The 25,696-nt window shown below is 61.2% G+C and overlaps 3 non-coding genes across 3 annotated transcripts; all 3 read right to left on the bottom strand.

The window, feature by feature from the left end:
- Positions 1–1,212: 1,212 nt before the first annotated feature.
- On the bottom strand, positions 1,213–1,331 carry LOC131862001 (5S ribosomal RNA). The gene has a single exon (XR_009361030.1). It is a non-coding gene; the product is annotated as a 5S ribosomal RNA (ribosomal RNA).
- A 5,915-nt stretch (positions 1,332–7,246) lies between these two features.
- On the bottom strand, positions 7,247–7,365 carry LOC131862000 (5S ribosomal RNA). Its single transcript, XR_009361029.1, has one exon. It is a non-coding gene; the product is annotated as a 5S ribosomal RNA (ribosomal RNA).
- A 5,892-nt stretch (positions 7,366–13,257) lies between these two features.
- On the bottom strand, positions 13,258–13,376 carry LOC131861999 (5S ribosomal RNA). Its single transcript, XR_009361028.1, has one exon. It is a non-coding gene; the product is annotated as a 5S ribosomal RNA (ribosomal RNA).
- Positions 13,377–25,696: the final 12,320 nt, after the last annotated feature.

Below are 25,696 nucleotides of genomic sequence, written 5' to 3'. Positions count from 1 at the left end.
GAAATTGGTGAAGGCAGCGCATCAAAGGTGCGCACCTCGGTGTGCTCCGAGGTGCGAACCCGAGAGCGCTCCGAGGTGCCCACGAAGTCGAAAGTCGGGTTAATTGCATTGTTTTCCCCGGGTGCGCTCCGAGGTGCGCAACATCGGTGCGCACCAAGGAGGGCTCCGAAGTGTGCTCCAAGGTGCGCACGATTCGGAGCTCGGTTTGCCCGGGGTGCGCACACCTTGGCTGGGTTGCGCACCCTTTGTGCGCTCCAAGGTGCGCACGAAGTCGGAGCTCGGTTTGCCCCGGGTGCGCACCTTCGCCAGGGTGCGCACCTTGATGCGCACGCCTTGGCTGGGCTGCGCACCTTGGTGGGCGCCATGGTGCGCACCTTTCGTGCGCTCCAAGGTGCGCACGAAGTCGGAGCTCGGTTTGCCCCGGGTGCGCACCTTGGTGGGCGCCATGGTGCACTCCGAGGTGCCCAAGATTGGTGCGCACCAAGGAGCGCTCCGAAGTGCGCTCCAAGGTGCGCAGGTGCGCGCGAAGTCGAAAGTTGGGTTAATTGTCCGGTTTGCCTCGGGTGCGCACCTTGCGTGCACCTTCGCCAGGGTGGGCGCCTTGGTGCGCACACCTTGGCTGGGCTGCGCACCCGGGCGCGCACACCTTGGCACCCGCGTTTCCTTCATTTTAAATTTTTTTTTTTTACAATCTCTCAAGTGGGAAATTCTATAATCTCAACTTTTTTTGCCTTTTCAGGAAACTTTTGAATGGAGCGCATCATTGGTGCGCTCCGAAGTGTGCTCCAAGGTGCGCACCTCTGGTGTGCTCCAAAGCTCTCTCCAGCTGCGTGCACCTGCCCCGGCCGCGCACCCGGCCCCGCCCAGCTTCGCTCACCTGTCCCGGGCGTCTGGTGCGGAACCTTAGAGTAAGAAACATCACCGTGCACCTTGGCCAACGTGCGCGACTCGACCGAGCGCGCACTGGCCGAGGTGCACACCGATTTCACCTGGGTGCGCGCGCAGCACCTCGGGCGCACCGGGGTGCGCGCACAACGCCCGGGTTGCACCGTGGCCTGTGTGCTCGGGGCGCCTCGGGTGCGCGCTCGGTGTCGCCCCCGCGCGCGCGGTAGTGCGGGCAGCGCACCCCGGCCCAGCCCGGCCCCGACGAGAACGCAAACGGGCAAAAGGTTTATTCAAATAGCATTGCGACGCCCGGCGAAAAACTAAAAAAGGGTGCAACACCGGGACTTCCCGGGAGGTCACCCATCCCAGTACTACTCCGGCCCAAGCGCGCTTAACTGCGGAGTTCTGATGGGATCCGGTGCACTAACGCTGGTATGATCGCACCCGTTATGAGCTTGTCGCAGTGTGTACTTAGCAAACCGCGACCCACGTGCGAATCCACCCCGGCCACCCACCCCCGTCGAGGTGCACACCCTCCCTCGCGAAGTGCGCCCCGTTCGCCAAGTGTGAGCCCTGCCCGGGTGCGCGCACCTTGCTAGGGCGTCGGGTGTGCACCCGGCCCGGCCTACGTGCGTGCACCTGGACGGGGCGTCGTGTGCGTGCAGTGTCCCCTCTGCAACGCGGTGCCCACACACCACCTCGGGCGCAACGACCTGCGCTCACATGTGGGCCGAGTGCACCTTGGTGCATGTTCGGGGCGCCTCGGGTGCACGCTCGATCTTGCCCCGGTGCACCAAGGCGCTCGGTTTGCCCCGGGTGCGCACTTGGTGCAAGGTGGGCACCCAAAATAGGGATCAAGCACCAAAACACAAGTTTCGGGATGCAAAATGGGACCCAAGGACCACAAATGCGTTCCAAGACCCATGATGGGTCCACGAGAACAAAAATGTGTTCCGAGACTTAATAAACAAATATTGGGTTTTAGGAGAAGAAACATGCTCTGATGCCCAAAACGAGAATCGACCCCGAAAAGGCCACAGGCCAAAAGTGGGATGCGAGACAAAAAAAAATGGGACCCGAGGACCAAAATTGGGTTCCCAGGTCGAAGACAGGGCAACCGGACAAGAAACGACCTCTAAGGCTCGAAATGAGTCCCGACGACTAAAACTTGACAAGAAGCACCCATCAGGCACCCAACTCGACACCCATGGGATGCCGACCCACCCGGGCTTCCACCTAGCACACCTTGGCACCCACCCACCCTCGCACCCAACCTCGCACCCAACTTAGCACCTTTGAACCCACATTGGCACTCACCCTGACCCTGGCACCTTGGAACCCACATTGGCACTCACCTTGACCCTGGCACCCACCTTTGCACTCACCTTGGGACCCACCCTGGCTCCCACCTCGGCACCCACCCAGACACCCACCTTGGTTCCTTGGCACCCACCTTGGATCCTTGGCACCCACCCCGACACCCACCTTGGCACGCAACTTGGCTACTTGCCACCCACCTTGGCTCCTTGACGCCCACCCCGACAACCACCCCGTGACCTACCCTGGCTAGGGTTGGTGCACACCCACCCTGGTGCCCACCTTGGCACCCACCCCATGACCCACCTTGGCACGCACCTTAGTACCCACCCCGTTACCCACCCTAGGACCCACCCCGTGACCCACCTTGGCCAGGGTGGGTGCCTTGGTGCGCACAACTTGCCTGGGCTGCACACCAGGGCGGGCTCAAGATGGCACCCGCGTTCCGTTTTTTTCACTATCTTTCAAAACGGAAATTTTAAAATCTCGTTTTTTTTTTTTTTTTGCCTTTTCTGGAAATTAGTGAAGGCAGCGCATCAAAGGTGCGCAATGCTGGTGCGAACCCGGGAGCGCTCCGATGTGTGCTCCAAGGTGCGGCGTGCACGAAGTCCGAGCCCGGCTTGCCCCGGGTGCGCACCTCGCGTGCACCTTCGCCGGGGTGAGCACCTTGGCTGGGTTGCGCGCCCTGGTGCGCACCAAGGAGCGCTCTGAAGTGTGCTCCAAGGTGCGGCGTGCACGAAGTCGGAGCTCGGTTTGCCCCGGGTGTGCACCTCGGGTGCGCACCTCGCGTGCACCTTCGCTGCGGTGGGCACCTTGGCTGGGTTGCGCGCCTTGGTGGGCACCATGCAGTGCACGAAGTCGGAGCCCGGTTTGCCCCGGGCGCGCACCTCCGCCAGGGTGGGCACCTTGGTGCGCACAACTTGCCTGGGCTGCGCACCAGGAAGGGCTCAAGATGGCACCCGCGTTCCGTTTTTTTCACTATCTTTCAGAACGGAAATTTTAAAATATCGTTTTTTTTTGCCTTTTCTGGAAATTAGTGAAGGCAGCGCATCAAAGGTGCGCAACGCTGGTGCGAACCTGGGAGCGCTCCGATGTGTGCTCCAAGGTGCGGCGTGCACGAAGTCGGAGCCCGGTTTGCCCCGGGTGCGCCCTGGTGGGCACCATGGTGCGCACCAAGGAGCGCTCCGAAGTGTGCTCCAAGGTGCGGCCTGCACGAAGTCGGAGCCCGGTTTGCCCCGGGCGTGCACCGCGGGTGGGCACCTTGGTGCGCATGCCTTGCCTGGGCTGCGCACCAGGGCGGGCTCAAGATGGCACCCGCGTTCCGTTTTTTTCACTATCTTTCAAAACGGAAATTTTAAAATCTCATTTTTTTTTGCCTTTTCTGGAAATTAGTGAAGGCAGCGCATCAAAGGTGCGCACCTCGCTGCCCACCACGGTGCGCAACGCCGGTGGGCACCCGGGAGTGCTTCGAAGTGTGCTCCAAGGTGCTGCGTGCACGTTGTCGGAGCCCGGTTTGCCCCGGGTGCGCACCTCGCGTGCACCTTCGTCGGGGTGGGCACCTTGGCTGGGTTTGCCCCGGCTGCGCTCCGAAGCGGGGTTATTGGAGCGCCGCCTCTTTTTTTGTCGGAGCGTTTGGTGGGGTTTCTCGCATTGGCTCTTCCCAGGCCCGGTTGCCACCCTGGCGCGCACGAAGTCGGAAGTAGGGTTAATTGCCCGGGTGCGCACCTTTGCCAGGGTGGGCACCTTACCTGGGCTGTGCACCCGGGCGGGCTCAAGATGGCACCCGCGTTCCGTTTTTTTCACTATCTTTCAAAACGGAAATTTTAAAATCTCCTCTTTTTTTTGCCTTTTCTGGAAATTAGTGAAGGCAGCGCATCAAAGGTGCGCACCTCGCTGCCCACCTTGGTGTGCTCTGAGGTGCGCACCCGGGAGCGCTACGAAGTGTGCTCCAAGGTGCGGCGTGCACGTTGTCGGAGCCCGGTTTGCCCCGGGTGCGCACCTCGCCTGCACCTTGGCCGGGGTGGGCACCCTGGCTGGGTTTGCCCAGGGTGCGCTCCGAAGCGGGGTTACTGGAGCGCCCCCTCTTTTTTTGTCAGAGCGTTTGGTGGGGTTTCTCGCATTGGCTCTTCCCAGGCCCGGTTGTTGGGTGCGCTCCCACCCTGGCGCGCGCGAAGTTGGAAGTTGGGTTAATTGCCCGGGCGCGCACCTTCGCCAGGGTGGGCACCTTGGTGCGCACACCTTGGCTGGGCTGCGCACCAGGGCGGGCTCAAGATGGCACCAGCATTCCCTTTTTCTCACTATCTTTCAAAACGGAAATTTTAAAATCTCGTTTTCTTTTGCCTTTTATGGAAATTAGTGAAGGCATCGCATCAAAGGTGCGCACCTCGCTGCCCACCTTGGTGTGCTCCGAGGTGCCCACCACGGTGCGCTCCGAGGTGCCCACCACGGTGCGCAACGCCGGTGCGAACCCGGGAGCGCCCCGATGTGTGCTCCAAGGTGCGGCGTGCACGAAGCCGGACCCCGGTTTGCCCCGGGTGCGCACCTCGCGTGCACCTTGGTGCGCACACCTTGGCTGGGTTGCGCGGCCTGGTGGGCACCATGGTGCGCACCAAGGAGCGCTCCGAAGTGTGCTCCAAGGTGCGGCGTGCACGAAGTCCTAGCCCGGTTTGCCCCGGGTGCGCACCTTCGCCGCGGTGGGCACCATGGCGTGCACGAAGTCGGAGCCCGGTTTGCCCCGGGTGCGCACCTCGCGTGCACCTTCGCCGGGGTGGGCACCTCGGCTGGGTTGCGCGCCCTGGTGCGCACCAAGGAGCGCTCCGAAGTGTGCTCCAAGGTGCGGCGTGCACGAAGTCGGAGCCCGGTTTGCCCCGGGTGCGCACCTTCGCCGCGGTGGGCACCCTGGTGCGCACCATGGCGTGCACGAAGTCGGAGCCCGGTTTGCCCCGGGTGCGCACCTCGCGTGCACCTTCGGCGGGGTTGCGCGCCCTGGTGCGCACCAAGGAGCGCTCCGAAGTGTGCTCCAAGGTGCGGCGTGCACGAAGTCGGAGCCCGGTTTGCCCCGGGTGCGCACCTCGCGTGCACCTTCGGCGGGGTTGCGCGCCCTGGTGGGCACCATGGTGCGCACCAAGGAGCGCTCCGAAGTGTGCTCCAAGGTGCGGCGTGCACGAAGTCGGAGCCCGGTTTGCCCCGGGTGCGCACCTCGCGTGCACCTTCGCCGCGGTGGGCACCATGGCGTGCACGAAGTCGGAGCCCGGTTTGCCCCGGGTGCGCACCTCGCGTGCACCTTCGCCGGGGTGGGCACCTCGGCTGGGTTGCGCGCCCTGGTGCGCACCAAGGAGCGCTCCGAAGTGTGCTCCAAGGTGCGGCGTGCACGAAGTCGGAGCCCGGTTTGCCCCGGGTGCGCACCTCGCGTGCACCTTCGCCGCGGTGGGCACCATGGCGTGCACGAAGTCGGAGCCCGGTTTGCCCCGGGTGCGCACCCCGCGTGCACCTTCGCCGGGGTGGGCACCTCGGCTGGGTTGCGCGCCCTGGTGCGCACCAAGGAGCGCTCCGAAGTGTGCTCCAAGGTGCGGCGTGCACGAAGTCGGAGCCCGGTTTGCCCCGGGTGCGCACCTCGCGTGCACCTTCGCCGCGGTGGGCACCTTGGCTGGGTTGGGCACCATTGAGCGCTCCGAAGTGTGCTCCAAGGTGCGCACCATGGCCCTCCAAGGTGCGCAGCATGGCGTGCACGAAGTCGGAGCCCGGTTTGCCCCGGGTGCGCACCTCGCGTGCACCTTCGCCAGGGTGGGCACCTCGGTGCGCACACCTTCTCAATGTTTTCTTGCCTTTTCTGGAAATTGGTGAAGGCAGCGCATCAAAGGTGCGCACCTCGGTGTGCTCCGAGGTGCGAACCCGAGAGCGCTCCGAGGTGCCCACGAAGTCGAAAGTCGGGTTAATTGCATTGTTTTCCCCGGGTGCGCTCCGAGGTGCGCAACATCGGTGCGCACCAAGGAGGGCTCCGAAGTGTGCTCCAAGGTGCGCACGATTCGGAGCTCGGTTTGCCCGGGGTGCGCACACCTTGGCTGGGTTGCGCACCCTTTGTGCGCTCCAAGGTGCGCACGAAGTCGGAGCTCGGTTTGCCCCGGGTGCGCACCTTCGCCAGGGTGCGCACCTTGATGCGCACGCCTTGGCTGGGCTGCGCACCTTGGTGGGCGCCATGGTGCGCACCTTTCGTGCGCTCCAAGGTGCGCACGAAGTCGGAGCTCGGTTTGCCCCGGGTGCGCACCTTGGTGGGCGCCATGGTGCACTCCGAGGTGCCCAAGATTGGTGCGCACCAAGGAGCGCTCCGAAGTGCGCTCCAAGGTGCGCAGGTGCGCGCGAAGTCGAAAGTTGGGTTAATTGTCCGGTTTGCCTCGGGTGCGCACCTTGCGTGCACCTTCGCCAGGGTGGGCGCCTTGGTGCGCACACCTTGGCTGGGCTGCGCACCCGGGCGCGCACACCTTGGCACCCGCGTTTCCTTCATTTTAAATTTTTTTTTTTTACAATCTCTCAAGTGGGAAATTCTATAATCTCAACTTTTTTTGCCTTTTCAGGAAACTTTTGAATGGAGCGCATCATTGGTGCGCTCCGAAGTGTGCTCCAAGGTGCGCACCTCTGGTGTGCTCCAAAGCTCTCTCCAGCTGCGTGCACCTGCCCCGGCCGCGCACCCGGCCCCGCCCAGCTTCGCTCACCTGTCCCGGGCGTCTGGTGCGGAACCTTAGAGTAAGAAACATCACCGTGCACCTTGGCCAACGTGCGCGACTCGACCGAGCGCGCACTGGCCGAGGTGCACACCGATTTCACCTGGGTGCGCGCGCAGCACCTCGGGCGCACCGGGGTGCGCGCACAACGCCCGGGTTGCACCGTGGCCTGTGTGCTCGGGGCGCCTCGGGTGCGCGCTCGGTGTCGCCCCCGCGCGCGCGGTAGTGCGGGCAGCGCACCCCGGCCCGGCCCGGCCCCGACGAGAACGCAAACGGGCAAAAGGTTTATTCAAATAGCATTGCGACGCCCGGCGAAAAACTAAGAAAGGGTGCAACACCGGGACTTCCCGGGAGGTCACCCATCCCAGTACTACTCCGGCCCAAGCGCGCTTAACTGCGGAGTTCTGATGGGATCCGGTGCACTAACGCTGGTATGATCGCACCCGTTATGAGCTTGTCGCAGTGTGTACTTAGCAAACCGCGACCCACGTGCGAATCCACCCCGGCCACCCACCCCCGTCGAGGTGCACACCCTCCCTCGCGAAGTGCGCCCCGTTCGCCAAGTGTGAGCCCTGCCCGGGTGCGCGCACCTTGCTAGGGCGTCGGGTGTGCACCCGGCCCGGCCTACGTGCGTGCACCTGGACGGGGCGTCGTGTGCGTGCAGTGTCCCGTCTGCAACGCGGTGCCCACACACCACCTCGGGCGCAACGACCTGCGCTCACATGTGGGCCGAGTGCACCTTGGTGCATGTTCGGGGCGCCTCGGGTGCACGCTCGATCTTGCCCCGGTGCACCAAGGCGCTCGGTTTGCCCCGGGTGCGCACTTGGTGCAAGGTGGGCACCCAAAATAGGGATCAAGCACCAAAACACAAGTTTCGGGATGCAAAATGGGACCCAAGGACCACAAATGCGTTCCAAGACCCATGATGGGTCCACGAGAACAAAAATGTGTTCCGAGACTTAATAAACAAATATTGGGTTTTAGGAGAAGAAACATGCTCTGATGCCCAAAACGAGAATCGACCCCGAAAAGGCCACAGGCCAAAAGTGGGATGCGAGACAAAAAAAAATGGGACCCGAGGACCAAAATTGGGTTCCCAGGTCGAAGACAGGGCAACCGGACAAGAAACGACCTCTAAGGCTCGAAATGAGTCCCGACGACTAAAACTTGACAAGAAGCACCCATCAGGCACCCAACTCGACACCCATGGGATGCCGACCCACCCGGGCTTCCACCTAGCACACCTTGGCACCCACCCACCCTCGCACCCAACCTCGCACCCAACTTAGCACCTTTGAACCCACATTGGCACTCACCCTGACCCTGGCACCTTGGAACCCACATTGGCACTCACCTTGACCCTGGCACCCACCTTTGCACTCACCTTGGGACCCACCCTGGCTCCCACCTCGGCACCCACCCAGACACCCACCTTGGTTCCTTGGCACCCACCTTGGATCCTTGGCACCCACCCCGACACCCACCTTGGCACGCAACTTGGCTACTTGCCACCCACCTTGGCTCCTTGACGCCCACCCCGACAACCACCCCGTGACCTACCCTGGCTAGGGTTGGTGCACACCCACCCTGGTGCCCACCTTGGCACCCACCCCATGACCCACCTTGGCACGCACCTTAGTACCCACCCCGTTACCCACCCTAGGACCCACCCCGTGACCCACCTTGGCCAGGGTGGGTGCCTTGGTGCGCACAACTTGCCTGGGCTGCACACCAGGGCGGGCTCAAGATGGCACCCGCGTTCCGTTTTTTTCACTATCTTTCAAAACGGAAATTTTAAAATCTCGTTTTTTTTTTTTTTTTGCCTTTTCTGGAAATTAGTGAAGGCAGCGCATCAAAGGTGCGCAATGCTGGTGCGAACCCGGGAGCGCTCCGATGTGTGCTCCAAGGTGCGGCGTGCACGAAGTCCGAGCCCGGCTTGCCCCGGGTGCGCACCTCGCGTGCACCTTCGCCGGGGTGAGCACCTTGGCTGGGTTGCGCGCCCTGGTGCGCACCAAGGAGCGCTCTGAAGTGTGCTCCAAGGTGCGGCGTGCACGAAGTCGGAGCTCGGTTTGCCCCGGGTGTGCACCTCGGGTGCGCACCTCGCGTGCACCTTCGCTGCGGTGGGCACCTTGGCTGGGTTGCGCGCCTTGGTGGGCACCATGCAGTGCACGAAGTCGGAGCCCGGATTGCCCCGGGCGCGCACCTCCGCCAGGGTGGGCACCTTGGTGCGCACAACTTGCCTGGGCTGCGCACCAGGAAGGGCTCAAGATGGCACCCGCGTTCCGTTTTTTTCACTATCTTTCAGAACGGAAATTTTAAAATATCGTTTTTTTTTGCCTTTTCTGGAAATTAGTGAAGGCAGCGCATCAAAGGTGCGCAACGCTGGTGCGAACCTGGGAGCGCTCCGATGTGTGCTCCAAGGTGCGGCGTGCACGAAGTCGGAGCCCGGTTTGCCCCGGGTGCGCCCTGGTGGGCACCATGGTGCGCACCAAGGAGCGCTCCGAAGTGTGCTCCAAGGTGCGGCCTGCACGAAGTCGGAGCCCGGTTTGCCCCGGGCGTGCACCGCGGGTGGGCACCTTGGTGCGCATGCCTTGCCTGGGCTGCGCACCAGGGCGGGCTCAAGATGGCACCCGCGTTCCGTTTTTTTCACTATCTTTCAAAACGGAAATTTTAAAATCTCATTTTTTTTTGCCTTTTCTGGAAATTAGTGAAGGCAGCGCATCAAAGGTGCGCACCTCGCTGCCCACCACGGTGCGCAACGCCGGTGGGCACCCGGGAGTGCTTCGAAGTGTGCTCCAAGGTGCTGCGTGCACGTTGTCGGAGCCCGGTTTGCCCCGGGTGCGCACCTCGCGTGCACCTTCGTCGGGGTGGGCACCTTGGCTGGGTTTGCCCCGGCTGCGCTCCGAAGCGGGGTTATTGGAGCGCCGCCTCTTTTTTTGTCGGAGCGTTTGGTGGGGTTTCTCGCATTGGCTCTTCCCAGGCCCGGTTGCCACCCTGGCGCGCACGAAGTCGGAAGTAGGGTTAATTGCCCGGGTGCGCACCTTTGCCAGGGTGGGCACCTTACCTGGGCTGTGCACCAGGGCGGGCTCAAGATGGCACCCGCGTTCCGTTTTTTTCACTATCTTTCAAAACGGAAATTTTAAAATCTCCTCTTTTTTTTGCCTTTTCTGGAAATTAGTGAAGGCAGCGCATCAAAGGTGCGCACCTCGCTGCCCACCTTGGTGTGCTCTGAGGTGCGCACCCGGGAGCGCTACGAAGTGTGCTCCAAGGTGCGGCGTGCACGTTGTCGGAGCCCGGTTTGCCCCGGGTGCGCACCTCGCCTGCACCTTGGCCGGGGTGGGCACCCTGGCTGGGTTTGCCCAGGGTGCGCTCCGAAGCGGGGTTACTGGAGCGCCCCCTCTTTTTTTGTCAGAGCGTTTGGTGGGGTTTCTCGCATTGGCTCTTCCCAGGCCCGGTTGTTGGGTGCGCTCCCACCCTGGCGCGCGCGAAGTTGGAAGTTGGGTTAATTGCCCGGGCGCGCACCTTCGCCAGGGTGGGCACCTTGGTGCGCACACCTTGGCTGGGCTGCGCACCAGGGCGGGCTCAAGATGGCACCAGCATTCCCTTTTTCTCACTATCTTTCAAAACGGAAATTTTAAAATCTCGTTTTTTTTTGCCTTTTATGGAAATTAGTGAAGGCATCGCATCAAAGGTGCGCACCTCGCTGCCCACCTTGGTGTGCTCCGAGGTGCCCACCACGGTGCGCTCCGAGGTGCCCACCACGGTGCGCAACGCCGGTGCGAACCCGGGAGCGCCCCGATGTGTGCTCCAAGGTGCGGCGTGCACGAAGCCGGACCCCGGTTTGCCCCGGGTGCGCACACCTTGGCTGGGTTGCGCGGCCTGGTGGGCACCATGGTGCGCACCAAGGAGCGCTCCGAAGTGTGCTCCAAGGTGCGGCGTGCACGAAGTCCTAGCCCGGTTTGCCCCGGGTGCGCACCTTCGCCGCGGTGGGCACCATGGCGTGCACGAAGTCGGAGCCCGGTTTGCCCCGGGTGCGCACCTCGCGTGCACCTTCGCCGGGGTGGGCACCTCGGCTGGGTTGCGCGCCCTGGTGCGCACCAAGGAGCGCTCCGAAGTGTGCTCCAAGGTGCGGCGTGCACGAAGTCGGAGCCCGGTTTGCCCCGGGTGCGCACCTTCGCCGCGGTGGGCACCCTGGTGCGCACCATGGCGTGCACGAAGTCGGAGCCCGGTTTGCCCCGGGTGCGCACCTCGCGTGCACCTTCGGCGGGGTTGCGCGCCCTGGTGCGCACCAAGGAGCGCTCCGAAGTGTGCTCCAAGGTGCGGCGTGCACGAAGTCGGAGCCCGGTTTGCCCCGGGTGCGCACCTCGCGTGCACCTTCGGCGGGGTTGCGCGCCCTGGTGGGCACCATGGTGCGCACCAAGGAGCGCTCCGAAGTGTGCTCCAAGGTGCGGCGTGCACGAAGTCGGAGCCCGGTTTGCCCCGGGTGCGCACCTCGCGTGCACCTTCGCCGCGGTGGGCACCATGGCGTGCACGAAGTCGGAGCCCGGTTTGCCCCGGGTGCGCACCTCGCGTGCACCTTCGCCGGGGTGGGCACCTCGGCTGGGTTGCGCGCCCTGGTGCGCACCAAGGAGCGCTCCGAAGTGTGCTCCAAGGTGCGGCGTGCACGAAGTCGGAGCCCGGTTTGCCCCGGGTGCGCACCTCGCGTGCACCTTCGCCGCGGTGGGCACCATGGCGTGCACGAAGTCGGAGCCCGGTTTGCCCCGGGTGCGCACCCCGCGTGCACCTTCGCCGGGGTGGGCACCTCGGCTGGGTTGCGCGCCCTGGTGCGCACCAAGGAGCGCTCCGAAGTGTGCTCCAAGGTGCGGCGTGCACGAAGTCGGAGCCCGGTTTGCCCCGGGTGCGCACCTCGCGTGCACCTTCGCCGCGGTGGGCACCTTGGCTGGGTTGGGCACCATTGAGCGCTCCGAAGTGTGCTCCAAGGTGCGCACCATGGCCCTCCAAGGTGCGCAGCATGGCGTGCACGAAGTCGGAGCCCGGTTTGCCCCGGGTGCGCACCTCGCGTGCACCTTCGCCAGGGTGGGCACCTCGGTGCGCACACCTTCTCAATGTTTTCTTGCCTTTTCTGGAAATTGGTGAAGGCAGCGCATCAAAGGTGCGCACCTCGGTGTGCTCCGAGGTGCGAACCCGAGAGCGCTCCGAGGTGCCCACGAAGTCGAAAGTCGGGTTAATTGCATTGTTTTCCCCGGGTGCGCTCCGAGGTGCGCAACATCGGTGCGCACCAAGGAGGGCTCCGAAGTGTGCTCCAAGGTGCGCACGATTCGGAGCTCGGTTTGCCCGGGGTGCGCACACCTTGGCTGGGTTGCGCACCCTTTGTGCGCTCCAAGGTGCGCACGAAGTCGGAGCTCGGTTTGCCCCGGGTGCGCACCTTCGCCAGGGTGCGCACCTTGATGCGCACGCCTTGGCTGGGCTGCGCACCTTGGTGGGCGCCATGGTGCGCACCTTTCGTGCGCTCCAAGGTGCGCACGAAGTCGGAGCTCGGTTTGCCCCGGGTGCGCACCTTGGTGGGCGCCATGGTGCACTCCGAGGTGCCCAAGATTGGTGCGCACCAAGGAGCGCTCCGAAGTGCGCTCCAAGGTGCGCAGGTGCGCGCGAAGTCGAAAGTTGGGTTAATTGTCCGGTTTGCCTCGGGTGCGCACCTTGCGTGCACCTTCGCCAGGGTGGGCGCCTTGGTGCGCACACCTTGGCTGGGCTGCGCACCCGGGCGCGCACACCTTGGCACCCGCGTTTCCTTCATTTTAAATTTTTTTTTTTTACAATCTCTCAAGTGGGAAATTCTATAATCTCAACTTTTTTTGCCTTTTCAGGAAACTTTTGAATGGAGCGCATCATTGGTGCGCTCCGAAGTGTGCTCCAAGGTGCGCACCTCTGGTGTGCTCCAAAGCTCTCTCCAGCTGCGTGCACCTGCCCCGGCCGCGCACCCGGCCCCGCCCAGCTTCGCTCACCTGTCCCGGGCGTCTGGTGCGGAACCTTAGAGTAAGAAACATCACCGTGCACCTTGGCCAACGTGCGCGACTCGACCGAGCGCGCACTGGCCGAGGTGCACACCGATTTCACCTGGGTGCGCGCGCAGCACCTCGGGCGCACCGGGGTGCGCGCACAACGCCCGGGTTGCACCGTGGCCTGTGTGCTCGGGGCGCCTCGGGTGCGCGCTCGGTGTCGCCCCCGCGCGCGCGGTAGTGCGGGCAGCGCACCCCGGCCCGGCCCGGCCCCGACGAGAACGCAAACGGGCAAAAGGTTTATTCAAATAGCATTGCGACGCCCGGCGAAAAACTAAAAAAGGGTGCAACACCGGGACTTCCCGGGAGGTCACCCATCCCAGTACTACTCCGGCCCAAGCGCGCTTAACTGCGGAGTTCTGATGGGATCCGGTGCACTAACGCTGGTATGATCGCACCCGTTATGAGCTTGTCGCAGTGTGTACTTAGCAAACCGCGACCCACGTGCGAATCCACCCCGGCCACCCACCCCCGTCGAGGTGCACACCCTCCCTCGCGAAGTGCGCCCCGTTCGCCAAGTGTGAGCCCTGCCCGGGTGCGCGCACCTTGCTAGGGCGTCGGGTGTGCACCCGGCCCGGCCTACGTGCGTGCACCTGGACGGGGCGTCGTGTGCGTGCAGTGTCCCGTCTGCAACGCGGTGCCCACACACCACCTCGGGCGCAACGACCTGCGCTCACATGTGGGCCGAGTGCACCTTGGTGCATGTTCGGGGCGCCTCGGGTGCACGCTCGATCTTGCCCCGGTGCACCAAGGCGCTCGGTTTGCCCCGGGTGCGCACTTGGTGCAAGGTGGGCACCCAAAATAGGGATCAAGCACCAAAACACAAGTTTCGGGATGCAAAATGGGACCCAAGGACCACAAATGCGTTCCAAGACCCATGATGGGTCCACGAGAACAAAAATGTGTTCCGAGACTTAATAAACAAATATTGGGTTTTAGGAGAAGAAACATGCTCTGATGCCCAAAACGAGAATCGACCCCGAAAAGGCCACAGGCCAAAAGTGGGATGCGAGACAAAAAAAAATGGGACCCGAGGACCAAAATTGGGTTCCCAGGTCGAAGACAGGGCAACCGGACAAGAAACGACCTCTAAGGCTCGAAATGAGTCCCGACGACTAAAACTTGACAAGAAGCACCCATCAGGCACCCAACTCGACACCCATGGGATGCCGACCCACCCGGGCTTCCACCTAGCACACCTTGGCACCCACCCACCCTCGCACCCAACCTCGCACCCAACTTAGCACCTTTGAACCCACATTGGCACTCACCCTGACCCTGGCACCTTGGAACCCACATTGGCACTCACCTTGACCCTGGCACCCACCTTTGCACTCACCTTGGGACCCACCCTGGCTCCCACCTCGGCACCCACCCAGACACCCACCTTGGTTCCTTGGCACCCACCTTGGATCCTTGGCACCCACCCCGACACCCACCTTGGCACGCAACTTGGCTACTTGCCACCCACCTTGGCTCCTTGACGCCCACCCCGACAACCACCCCGTGACCTACCCTGGCTAGGGTTGGTGCACACCCACCCTGGTGCCCACCTTGGCACCCACCCCATGACCCACCTTGGCACGCACCTTAGTACCCACCCCGTTACCCACCCTAGGACCCACCCCGTGACCCACCTTGGCCAGGGTGGGTGCACCCACCCTGGTGCCCACCTTGGCACCCACCCATCCTAGCACCCAGCCTGTGACCGGGCTTGGAACCCAACCTTGCACCCGTCTTGGCCAGTGTGGGTGCGCACCCATCCTGGCACCCACGTTGTGACACACCCTTTAACCCACGCACCCTAGCAGCCACGTTGGCACCCACCTTGGAACACAACCTAGCAACTTGGCACCCACCCCGTGACCCACCTTGGCATCCACCATAGCAGTCGCCCACTTGGCACCCACCTTGGAACCCAAGTTGGCACCCACCTCGGCACCCACCTTGACACTTGTGGACCCACCTTGCCACTCACCCTAGCATCGACCCATCCTAGCACCCACCCTGGCACCTTTGCACCCTAGCACTCACCCATCCTAGCACCTAACCTGTGACCCACCTTGACACTCACCCTCGCACCCACCTTGGAACCCAACCTAGCACCCACCCACCCTGACACCAACCCTAGCACCTACCCACCCTTGCACCCACCCTGTGACCCATCTTGGCACCCACCCATCCTACCACTCAACCTATCACCCACCTTCTCACCCACCTTGGCATCCACCTTAGCACCCACCCACACTGGCACCTTGGCACCCACCTCGGGCAAGGTGGGTGCACACCCACCCTGACACCCAATTTAGAACCAACCGAGCATGTTACCCACCTTGGCACCCACATTGCAGCCCACCCTAGTACCCACCCTATGACCCACATTGGCATCCACACCCTAGCACCCAGGCACCTCGACACCCGCCTTGACACGCACCCTAGCACTAAACCTGTGACCCACCTTGGAACTCACCCTAGAACCCACCCACCCTGTGAACCACCTTGGCATCCACCTTAGCACCCACCCACCTTGGCACCCACTCTAGCACTCACCCATCCTAACACCCAACTTGTTACCCACCTTGGCACCCGCCCTCGCGTCCACCTTGAAACCCACCCTAGCACCCACCCACGCAGGAGCCCACCTTGGCACCCAACCTAACACCCACGCATCCTGGCACCCAACTTGTGACCCACCTTGGAACCCACCCTAGTACCCACCTTTGAACCCACTATATCACCAACCCACCTTGGCACCCACCCTATGACCCTCTTTGGAATCCACCCTAGCACGCACCCACCCTGGCACCCACCATGGAGCGCACCCTAGCACCCACCCACCTCGGCACGCACCTCAACACCCACCTTGGTGTGCGCACTGCGCCAACCTCTCAAAGACCCTATGTGGTGCGCTCCAAAGTGTACACCTTTGGTGCGCTCCAAGGTGCGCACCTTTGGTGCACACCGAGGTGCACACCAAAGTGTGCACCGAGGTGAGCACCAAAGTGCACTCCAAGGTGCACACCAAGGCGTGCACCTTTGGTGCGGTCAATGCAAACGAATTCGGAAGTTGGGGTCGATGTCCTAATCGCTGCTGCAGACTACACGTATGAGAATCGGACAAATAGCTTTATATAGGGGAGGTGTTGCGTTTGATGGGTCGACTCCCCTGGTTGTGTGCACTGCACCAACTTCAAAGACCCTGTCTTGTTTAAGAAGTCAAAAGTTGGGGTGGATGTCCTAATCATTGCTGCAGTCTACGCATGTATGAGAATCAGACAAATAGCTTATATAGGGGAGGTGTTGCATTCGGTGGGTTGACTCCCCTGGTTGTGCGCACTGCGCCAACCTCAAAGACCCCGCATAGCAGAAGAAGTCGGAAGTCGGATTTTGGTGAGCACCAAGGCGTGCACCTTTGGTGCGGTCAACGCAGACGAATTCAGAAGTTGGGGTGGATGTCCTAATCGTTGTTGCAGGCTACACATGTATGAGAATCAGACAAATAGCTTATATAGGGGAGGTGTTGGGTTTGATGGGTCAACTCCCTTGGTTGTGCGCATTACGCCAACCTCAAAGACCTTGTTTTCGTTAAGAAGTCAAAAGTTGGGGTCAATGTCCTAATGGCTCCTGTAGGCTACACATGTATGAGAATCGGACAAATAGCTTATATAGGGGAGGTGTTGGGTTTGATGGGTCGACTCCCCTGGTTGTGCGCATTACGTCAACCTCAAAGACCTTGTTTTCGTTAAGAAGTCAAAAGTTGGGGTCGATGTCCTAATTGCTCCTGTAGACTACACATGTATGAGAATCAGACAAATAGCTTATATAGGGGAGGTGTTGGGTTTGATGGGTTGACTCCCCTAGTTGTTCGCATTACACCAACCTCAAAGACCTTGTTTTCGTTTAGAAGCCGAAAGTTGGGGTCGATGTCCTAATTGCTCCTGCAGGCTACGCATGTATGAGAATCAGACAAATAGCTTATATAGGGGAGGTGTTGGGTTTGATGGGTCGACTCCCCTGGTTGTGCGCATTGCGCCAACCTCAAAGACCCTGCATTGCGGATGAAGTCGAAAGTCAGAGTTTGGTGTGCTACAAGGTGTGGTCGAAGGTGCTCACCTAGGTGTGCACCTTTGGAGCGCAGGAAAAGTGCCCTCCAAAAGTGCGCACCTTTGGAGTGCACAAAAGTGCCCTCCAAAAGTGCGCACCTTTGGAGCGCACAAAAGTGCCCTCCAAAAAGTGCCCTCCAAAAGTGCGCACCTTTGGAGCGCACAAAAGTGCCCTCCAAAAAGTGCCCTCCAAAAGTGCGCACCTTTGGAGTGCAGAAAAGTGCCCTCCAAAAAGTGCCCTCCAAAAGTGTGCACCTTTGGAGTGCACAAAAGTGCCCTCCAAAAGTGCGCACCTTTGGAGCGCAGAAAAGTGCCCTCCAAAAAGTGCCCTCCAAAAGTGCGCACCTTTGGAGCGCAGAAAAGTGCCCTCCAAAAAGTGCCCTCCAAAAGTGCGCACCTTTGGAGCGCAGAAAAGTGCCCTCCAAAAAGTGCCCTCCAAAAGTGCGCACCTTTGGAGCGCAGAAAAGTGCCCTCCAAAAAGTGCCCTCCAAAAGTGCGCACCTTTGGAGCGCACAAAAGTGCCCTCCAAAAAGTGCCCTCCAAAAGTGCGCACCTTTGGAGCGCACAAAAGTGCCCTCCAAAAGTGCGCACCTTTGGAGCGCACAAAAGTGCCCTCCAAAAGTGCGCACTTTTGGTGCGCACCAAGGCGCTGGTTCGGTCGTTGCAGGCGAGTTCGGAAGTTGGGGTCGATGTCCTGAGCGGAGGTGCAAACTACACAGGTGTCGGAATCGGACAAATAGCTTATATAGGGGAGGTGTATGCTTCGATGGGTCGACTCCCCAGGTTGAGCGCACCGCGCCAACCTCAAAGACCCTACGGTATGGATGAAGTCGGAAGTTGGGTCCGATGACCGATTCGATTAGTAGGTATGCTCATGAGGTCGGAATTTGGGTCCGATGACCTGCCATGTGCAGGAAGGCGAATGTTGGCACTGTGCGTTGCAAGGTGCACACCAAGGTGCTGGTGCGGTCTTTTTAGTCGAGTTCGGAAGTTGGGGTCGATGTCCTGATCGGAGGTGCAAGCTACACAGGTGTGGGAATCGGACAAATAGCTTATATAGGGGAGGTGTATGCTTCGTTGGGTCGACTCCCCGGGTTGAGCGCACCGCGCCAACCTCAAAGACCCTACGGTATGGATGAAGTCGGAAGTTGGGTCCGATGACCGATTCGATATGTAGGCATACTCGCGAGGTCGGAATTTGGGTCCGATGACCTGCCATGTGCAGGAAGGCGAATGTTGGCACTGTGCGTTGCAAGGTGCGCACCAAGGCGCTGGTTCGGTCGTTGCAGGCGAGTTCGGAAGTTGGGGTCGATGTCCTGATCGGAGGTGCAAACTACACAGGTGTGGGAATCGGACAAATAGCTTATATAGGGGAGGTGTATGCTTCGTTGGGTCGACTCCCCGGGTTGAGCGCACCGCGCCAACCTCAAAGACCCTACGGTATGGATGAAGTCGGAAGTTGTGTCCGATGACCGATTCGATATGTAGGCATACTCGCGAGGTCGGAATTTGGGTCCGATGACCTGCCATGTGCAGGAAGGCGAATGTTGGGACTGTGCGTCGCAAGGTGCGCACCAAGGCGCTGGTGCCGTCGTTGCAGTCGAGTTCGGAAGTTGGGGTCGATGTCCTGGTCAGAGGTGCAAACTACACAGGTGTGGGAATCGGACAAATAGCTTATATAGGGGAGGTGTATGCTTCGATGGGTCGACTCCCCGGGTTGAGCGCACCGCGCCAACCTCAAAGACCCTACAGTATGGATGAAGTCGGAAGTTGGGTCCGATGACCGATTCGATACGTAGGCATATTGGCGAGGTCTGAATTTGTGTCCGATGACCTGCCATGCGCAGGAAGGCGGAATTTGGGTCCGATGACCGAGTTGATGGCGTGCCATGCGCAGAAAGGCGGAATTTGGGTCCGATGACCGAGTTGATGTTGATGGCCCGCCATGCACAGGAAGGCGGAATTTGGGTCCGATGACCGATTTGAAGGCGTGCCATGCGCAGAAAGGCGGAGTTTGGGTCCGATGACCGAGTTGATATTGATGGCCCGCCATGCGCAGGAAGGCGGAATTTGGGTCCGATGACCTGACATACGCATGGAGTCCGACTCGGGGGCCGATGTTCGATTCGATGACTTGCATTGTGGGTAAAGTCGGAAGTTGTGGTCTTTGACCCGATTCGATGACCAGACTTCGGCTGCTTGAGAATCGGACAAATAACTTATATAGGGGAGGTAGTGTTCTCGAGCATCCTCCCCCCGTGCCCGTTTATGTCGATTGATGCTGGTGCTCGACTGGTTGGAGCGCTCGGATGCAAAAATCTTGCACCAGGATTTATCGATTGTGATGGACACGGCAAGTCTCCTGATTGCTATGCAGGAGCTCATCGTGAATCTCTATGCGGCCTTGGTATGGACTCGACCTGCGGAATGGTTCGGCAATGGTAGTCGCTCCAACACGTCCTTGCAATGGCCACAGAGGTGATTCGACTAGAGCTCCAGTCTAGCTTTTGGGTTGCTTGGCGGACTGGTATAGCCGCGATCGAGTTCCGGCCATGAACGTTTTAGATAGCTCTTGGGCTTTCTGGGACGGAAGTCGGAAGTTTGGGCTGTTGTCCGATTTGATGACCATTCTTCGGATGTGTGAGAATCGGACAAATAACTTATATAGGGGACTGTGTTGTCTCACGCAGCCCCCTCCGTGCCCCTCTATCTCGACCGATGTTGGTGCTTGAAAGGGTTGGGATCGCTCGGATTTATAAACGTGCACCACCATTTGTCGAGTGTGAGGGACGCGGCAGGTCTCCTAAATGCTATACGGGCGCTCTCTGAGAATCTCTATCCGGCCTCGACACAGACTAGTCTTGCTGAATGGTTTGGCACTGGTAGTCGATCCAACACGTCGTTGTTGTGGCCGCCTAGGCGATTCGATTCGAGCCCCCGTCTAGCTTTTGGGTTGCTTGGCGGATTTTGCCCTATCCGCAAGTGAGCTCGGTCCCTAAACGTTCGAGAAACCCGATTGCTATGCGCCGACTCTCTTTCTTGCGAGCCTCCATCTAGCTTTTGGGTCTCTACGGAACGGAAGTCGGAATCTGGGACCGTTGTTTGATTCGACGAGGCAGACTACGGTTGTGCGAGAATCGGACAAATAACTTATATAGGGGAGGTGTTGACTGGAGCATTCTCCCCCGTGCCCCTCTAACTCGACCAATGCTGGCGCTTGAACGGTGGTAGCGCTCGGATTTTCGTTGAGCGCCAGCATTGGTCGATTTAGAGGGGCATGCGAGATTCCCGAATGCTATGCGAGGGCTCTAACGGAAATGTCTATTGGTTTCGGTATGGATGCAATTGCGAGTGGTTCGGCAAAGGTAGTCGTTCCGATGCGTCCATGTCGTGGCCAAATCGATAATTCGATTTGAGCCCTCGTATAGCATTTGGGTCTCTCGATGTGATTCCGCATTCCAGTCCCTTTGGGCACTGCTTGAGCCGCATCCCAGGGGGTTCCCTTCCCAATAATCTGCCTCGCAACCCGATTGCTATGCGGTGAGGCTCCTCGGCCGCCTCGGAACTATCTGTGTATCAGACGCATCGCGGGATAAGGGGTTGGCAACGGTAGTCGCCCCAAGCGCGTCCGATGCTTGGACCATTCCGAGGCGGCCCTGAAGCCTCTTCCGTCTAGCCGTTGGGTCCTTCTCGCCGCATCCCTTGCCTCGCACCCCGATTGCTATGCGGTGAGGCTCCTCGGCCGCCTTGGAACTATCTGTGTATCAGACGCATCGCGGGATAAGGGGTTGTCACTGGTAGTCGCCCCAAGCGCGTCCGATGCTTGGACCATTCCGAGGCGGCCCTGAAGCCTCTTCCGTCTAGCCGTTGGGTCCTTCTCGCCGCATCCCTCGACTCGCACCCCGATTGCTATGCGGTGAGGCTCCTCGGCCGCCTTGGAACTATCTGTGTATCGGACGCGTCGCGGGATAAGGGGTTGTCACTGGTAGTCGCCCCAAGCGCGTCCGATGCTTGGACCATTCCGAGGCGGCCCTGAAGCCTCTTCCGTCTAGCCGTTGGGTCCTTCTCGCCGCATCCCTCGCCTCGCACCCCGATTGCTATGCGGTGAGGCTCCTCGGCCGCCTTGGAACTATCTGTGTATCGGACGCGTCGCGGGATAAGGGGTTGTCACTGGTAGTCGCCCCAAGCGCGTGCGATGCATGGACCATTCCCAGGCGGCCCTGAAGCCTCTTCCGTCTAGCCGTTGGGTCCTTCTCGCCGCATCCCTCGCCTCGCACCCCGATTGCTATGCGGTGAGGCTCCTCGGCCGCCTTGGAACTATCTGTGTATCGGACGCGTCGCGGGATAAGGGGTTGTCACTGGTAGTCGCCCCAAGCGCGTCCGATGCTTGGACCATTCCGAGGCGGCCCTGAAGCCTCTTCCGTCTAGCCGTTGGGTCCTTCTCGCCGCATCCCTCGCCTCGCACCCCGATTGCTATGCGGTGAGGCTCCTCGGCCGCCTTGGAACTATCTGTGTATCGGACGCGTCGCGGGATAAGGGGTTGTCACTGGTAGTCGCCCCAAGCGCGTCCGATGCTTGGACCATTCCGAGGCGGCCCTGAAGCCTCTTCCGTCTAGCCGTTGGGTCCTTCTCGCCGCATCCCTCGCCTCGCACCCCGATTGCTATGCGGTGTATCGGACGCGTCGCGGGATAAGGGGTTGTCACTGGTAGTCGCCCCAAGCGCGTCCGATGCTTGGACCATTCCGAGGCGGCCCTGAAGCCTCTTCCGTCTAGCCGTTGGGTCCTTCTCGCCGCATCCCTCGACTCGCACCCCGATTGCTATGCGGTGAGGCTCCTCGGCCGCCTTGGAACTATCTGTGTATCGGACGCGTCGCGGGATAAGGGGTTGTCACTGGTAGTCGCCCCAAGCGCGTCCGATGCTTGGACCATTCCGAGGCGGCCCTGAAGCCTCTTCCGTCTAGCCGTTGGGTCCTTCTCGCCGCATCCCTCGCCTCGCACCCCGATTGCTATGCGGTGAGGCTCCTCGGCCGCCTTGGAACTATCTGTGTATCGGACGCGTCGCGGGATAAGGGGTTGTCACTGGTAGTCGCCCCAAGCGCGTCCGATGCTTGGACCATTCCGAGGCGGCCCTGAAGCCTCTTCCGTCTAGCCGTTGGGTCCTTCTCGCCGCATCCCTCGCCTCGCACCCCGATTGCTATGCGGTGAGGCTCCTCGGCCGCCTTGGAACTATCTGTGTATCGGACGCGTCGCGGGATAAGGGGTTGTCACTGGTAGTCGCCCCAAGCGCGTCCGATGCTTGGACCATTCCGAGGCGGCCCTGAAGCCTCTTCCGTCTAGCCGTTGGGTCCTTCTCGCCGCATCCCTCGCCTCGCACCCCGATTGCTATGCGGTGAGGCTCCTCGGCCGCCTTGGAACTATCTGTGTATCGGACGCGTCGCGGGATAAGGGGTTGTCACTGGTAGTCGCCCCAAGCGCGTCCGATGCTTGGACCATTCCGAGGCGGCCCTGAAGCCTCTTCCGTCTAGCCGTTGGGTCCTTCTTGCCGCATCCCTCGCCTCGCACCCCGATTGCTATGCGGTGAGGCTCCTCGGCCGCCTTGGAACTATCTGTGTATCGGACGCGTCGCGGGATAAGGGGTTGTCACTGGTAGTCGCCCCAAGCGCGTCCGATGCTTGGACCATTCCGAGGCGGCCCTGAAGCCTCTTCCGTCTAGCCGTTGGGTCCTTCTCGCCGCATCCCTCGCCTCGCACCCCGATTGCTATGCGGTGAGGCTCCTCGGCCGCCTTGGAACTATCTGTGTATCGGACGCGTCGCGGGATAAGGGGTTGTCACTGGTAGTCGCCCCAAGCGCGTCCGATGCTTGGACCATTCCGAGGCGGACCTGAAGCCTCTTCCGTCTAGCCGTTGGGTCCTTCTCGCCGCATCCCTCGCCTCGCACCCCGATTGCTATGCGGTGAGGCTCCTCGGCCGCCTTGGAACTATCTGTGTATCGGACGCGTCGCGGGATAAGGGGTTGTCACTGGTAGTCGCCCCAAGCGCGTCCGATGCTTGGACCATTCCGAGGCGGCCCTGAAGCCTCTTCCGTCTAGCCGTTGGGTCCTTCTCGCCGCATCCCTCGCCTCGCACCCCGATTGCTATGCGGTGAGGCTCCTCGGCCGCCTTGGAACTATCTGTGTATCGGACGCGTCGCGGGATAAGGGGTTGTCACTGGTAGTCGCCCCAAGCGCGTCCGATGCTTGGACCATTCCGAGGCGGACCTGAAGCCTCTTCCCTCTAGCCGTTGGGGCTTTCTCGCCGCATCCCTCGCCTCGCACCCCGATTGCTATTCGGTGAGGCTCCTCGGCCGACTTGGAACTATCTGTGTATCGGACGCATCGCGGGATAAGGGGTTGGCAGTGGTAGTCGCCCCAAGCGCGTCCGATGCTTGGACCATTCCGAGGCGGCCCTGCAGCCTCTTCCGTCTAGCCGTTGGGGCCATCTCGCTGCATCCCCCACCTCGCACCACGATTGCTATGCGGTGAGGCTCCTTGGCCGCCTCGGAACTATCTGTGTATCGGACGCATCGCGGGATAAGGGGTTGTCACTGGTAGTCGCCCCAAGCGCGTCCGATGCTTGGACTATTCCGAGGCGGCCCTGCAGCCTCTTCCGTCTAGCCGTTGGGGCCATCTCGCCGCATCCCCCAGCTCCTCGGCCGCCTCGGAACTATCTGTGTATCGGACGCATCGCGGGATAAGGGGTTGGCAGTGGTAGTCGCCCCAAGCGCGTTCGATGCTTGGACTATTCCGAGGCGGCCCCGCAGCCTCTTCCGTCTACCCTTTGGGGCCATCTCGCCGCATCCCTCGCCTCGCACCCCGATTGCTATGCGGTGAGGCTCCTCGGCCGCCTGGGAACTATCTTCGTATCGGATGCATCGCGGGATAAGGGGTTGTCACTGGTAGTCGCCCCAAGCGCGTCCGATGCTTGGACTATTCCGAGGCGGCCCTGTGGCCTCTTCCGTCTAGCCGTTGGGGCCATCTCGCCGCATCCCTCACCTCGCACCCCCATTGCTATGCGGTGAGGCTCCTCGGCCGCCTTGGAACTGTCTTCGTATCGGAAGCATCGCGGGATAAGGGGTTGTCACTGGTAGTCGCCCCAAGCGCGTCCGATGCTTGGACTATTCCGAGGCGGCCCTGCAGCCTCTTCCGTCTAGCCGTTGGGGCCATCTCGCCGCATCCCCCACCTCGCACCCGGATTGCTATGCGGTGAGGCTCCTCGGCCGCCTTGGAACTATCTTCGTATCGGACGCATCGCGGGATAAGGGGTTGTCACTGGTAGTCGCCCCAAGCGCGTCCGATGCTTGGACTATTCCGACGCGGCCCTGTGGCCTCTTCCGTCTAGCCGTTGGGGCCATCTCGCCGCATCCCCCACCTCGCACCCCGATTGCTATGCGGTGAGGCTCCTCGGCCGCCTTGGAACCATCTTCGTATCGGACGCATCGCGGGATGAGGGGTTGTCACTGGTAGTCGCCCCAAGCGCGTCCGATGCTTGGACCATTCCGAGGCGGCCCTGAAGCCTCTTCCGTCTAGCCGTTGGGGCCTTCCCGCCCCATCCCTCGCCTCGCACCCCCGATTGCTATGCGGTGAGGCTCCTCGGCCGCCTTGGAACCATCTGTGTATCGGACGCATCGCGGGATAAGGGGTTGGCACTGGTAGTCGCCCCAAGCGCGTCCGATGCTTGGAGCATTCCGAGGTGGCCCTGAAGCCTCTTCCGTCTAGCCGTTGGGGCCTTCCCGCCCCATCCCTCGCCTCGCACCCCGATTGATATGCGGTGAGGCTCCTCGGCCGCCTTGGAACTATCTGTGTATCGGACGCATCGCGGGATAAGGGGTTGGCACTGGTAGTCGTCCCAATCGCGTCCGATGCTTGGACCATTCCGAGGCGGCCCTGCAGCCTCTTCCGTTTAGCCGTCGGGGCCTTCCCGCCGCATCCCTCGCCTCGCATCCCGATTCCTATGCGGTGAGTCTTCTCGGCCGCCGCGGAACTATACCTGTTATTGCTACTGCATCCTTCGGCTGGTAACCTCCTCTGCCGCCTTGGAACGTTCTCTTTGTCGGACGCGTCGCGGGATAAGGGGTTGGCACTGGTAGTCGCCCCAAGCGCGCCCGATGCATAGACCGCTCCGAGTTGACCTTGCTTTCAGCCTCTCACATGCATAGACCTCTCTGAGTCGACCCTGCAGCCTCTCACGTTTAGCCTTTGGAATCTCGCCTCACAACATGATTGCTATCCTTGATGCATCCCTTGCCTCGAGCCCTGATTGCTTTCTTGGCTGCATCCCTCCTCTCCTCACAGCCCGGTTGTCATCACTGCTTCATCCGTCGCTTCATGCATTCTGGCTGCTGGGCCCTTCCCACCGCACACCTCGATTGCTATCTCTTCTGCATCACACACCCCGATTGCTATCTCTGCTACATCCCTCGGCTCTCACTTCTGCATCCTTCGCCTCCCACCTCGATTGCTATCAATGCTGCATCCGTAACCTCACACCCCGATTGCTATGCGGGGAGGCTCCTTGGCCGCCTTGGAAATTTCTGTGTGTCGGACGCACCGCGGGATAAGGGGTTGGCACTGGTAGTCGC

The sequence above is a fragment of the Cryptomeria japonica genome, unplaced genomic scaffold (genome assembly GCF_030272615.1).
Source record: "Cryptomeria japonica unplaced genomic scaffold, Sugi_1.0 HiC_scaffold_34, whole genome shotgun sequence".
Classification (NCBI taxonomy): Eukaryota; Viridiplantae; Streptophyta; class Pinopsida; order Cupressales; family Cupressaceae; genus Cryptomeria; species Cryptomeria japonica.
The sequence above is the reverse complement of the archived record's forward strand: the minus strand, read 5'-3'. Positions and strand labels throughout refer to the sequence as shown.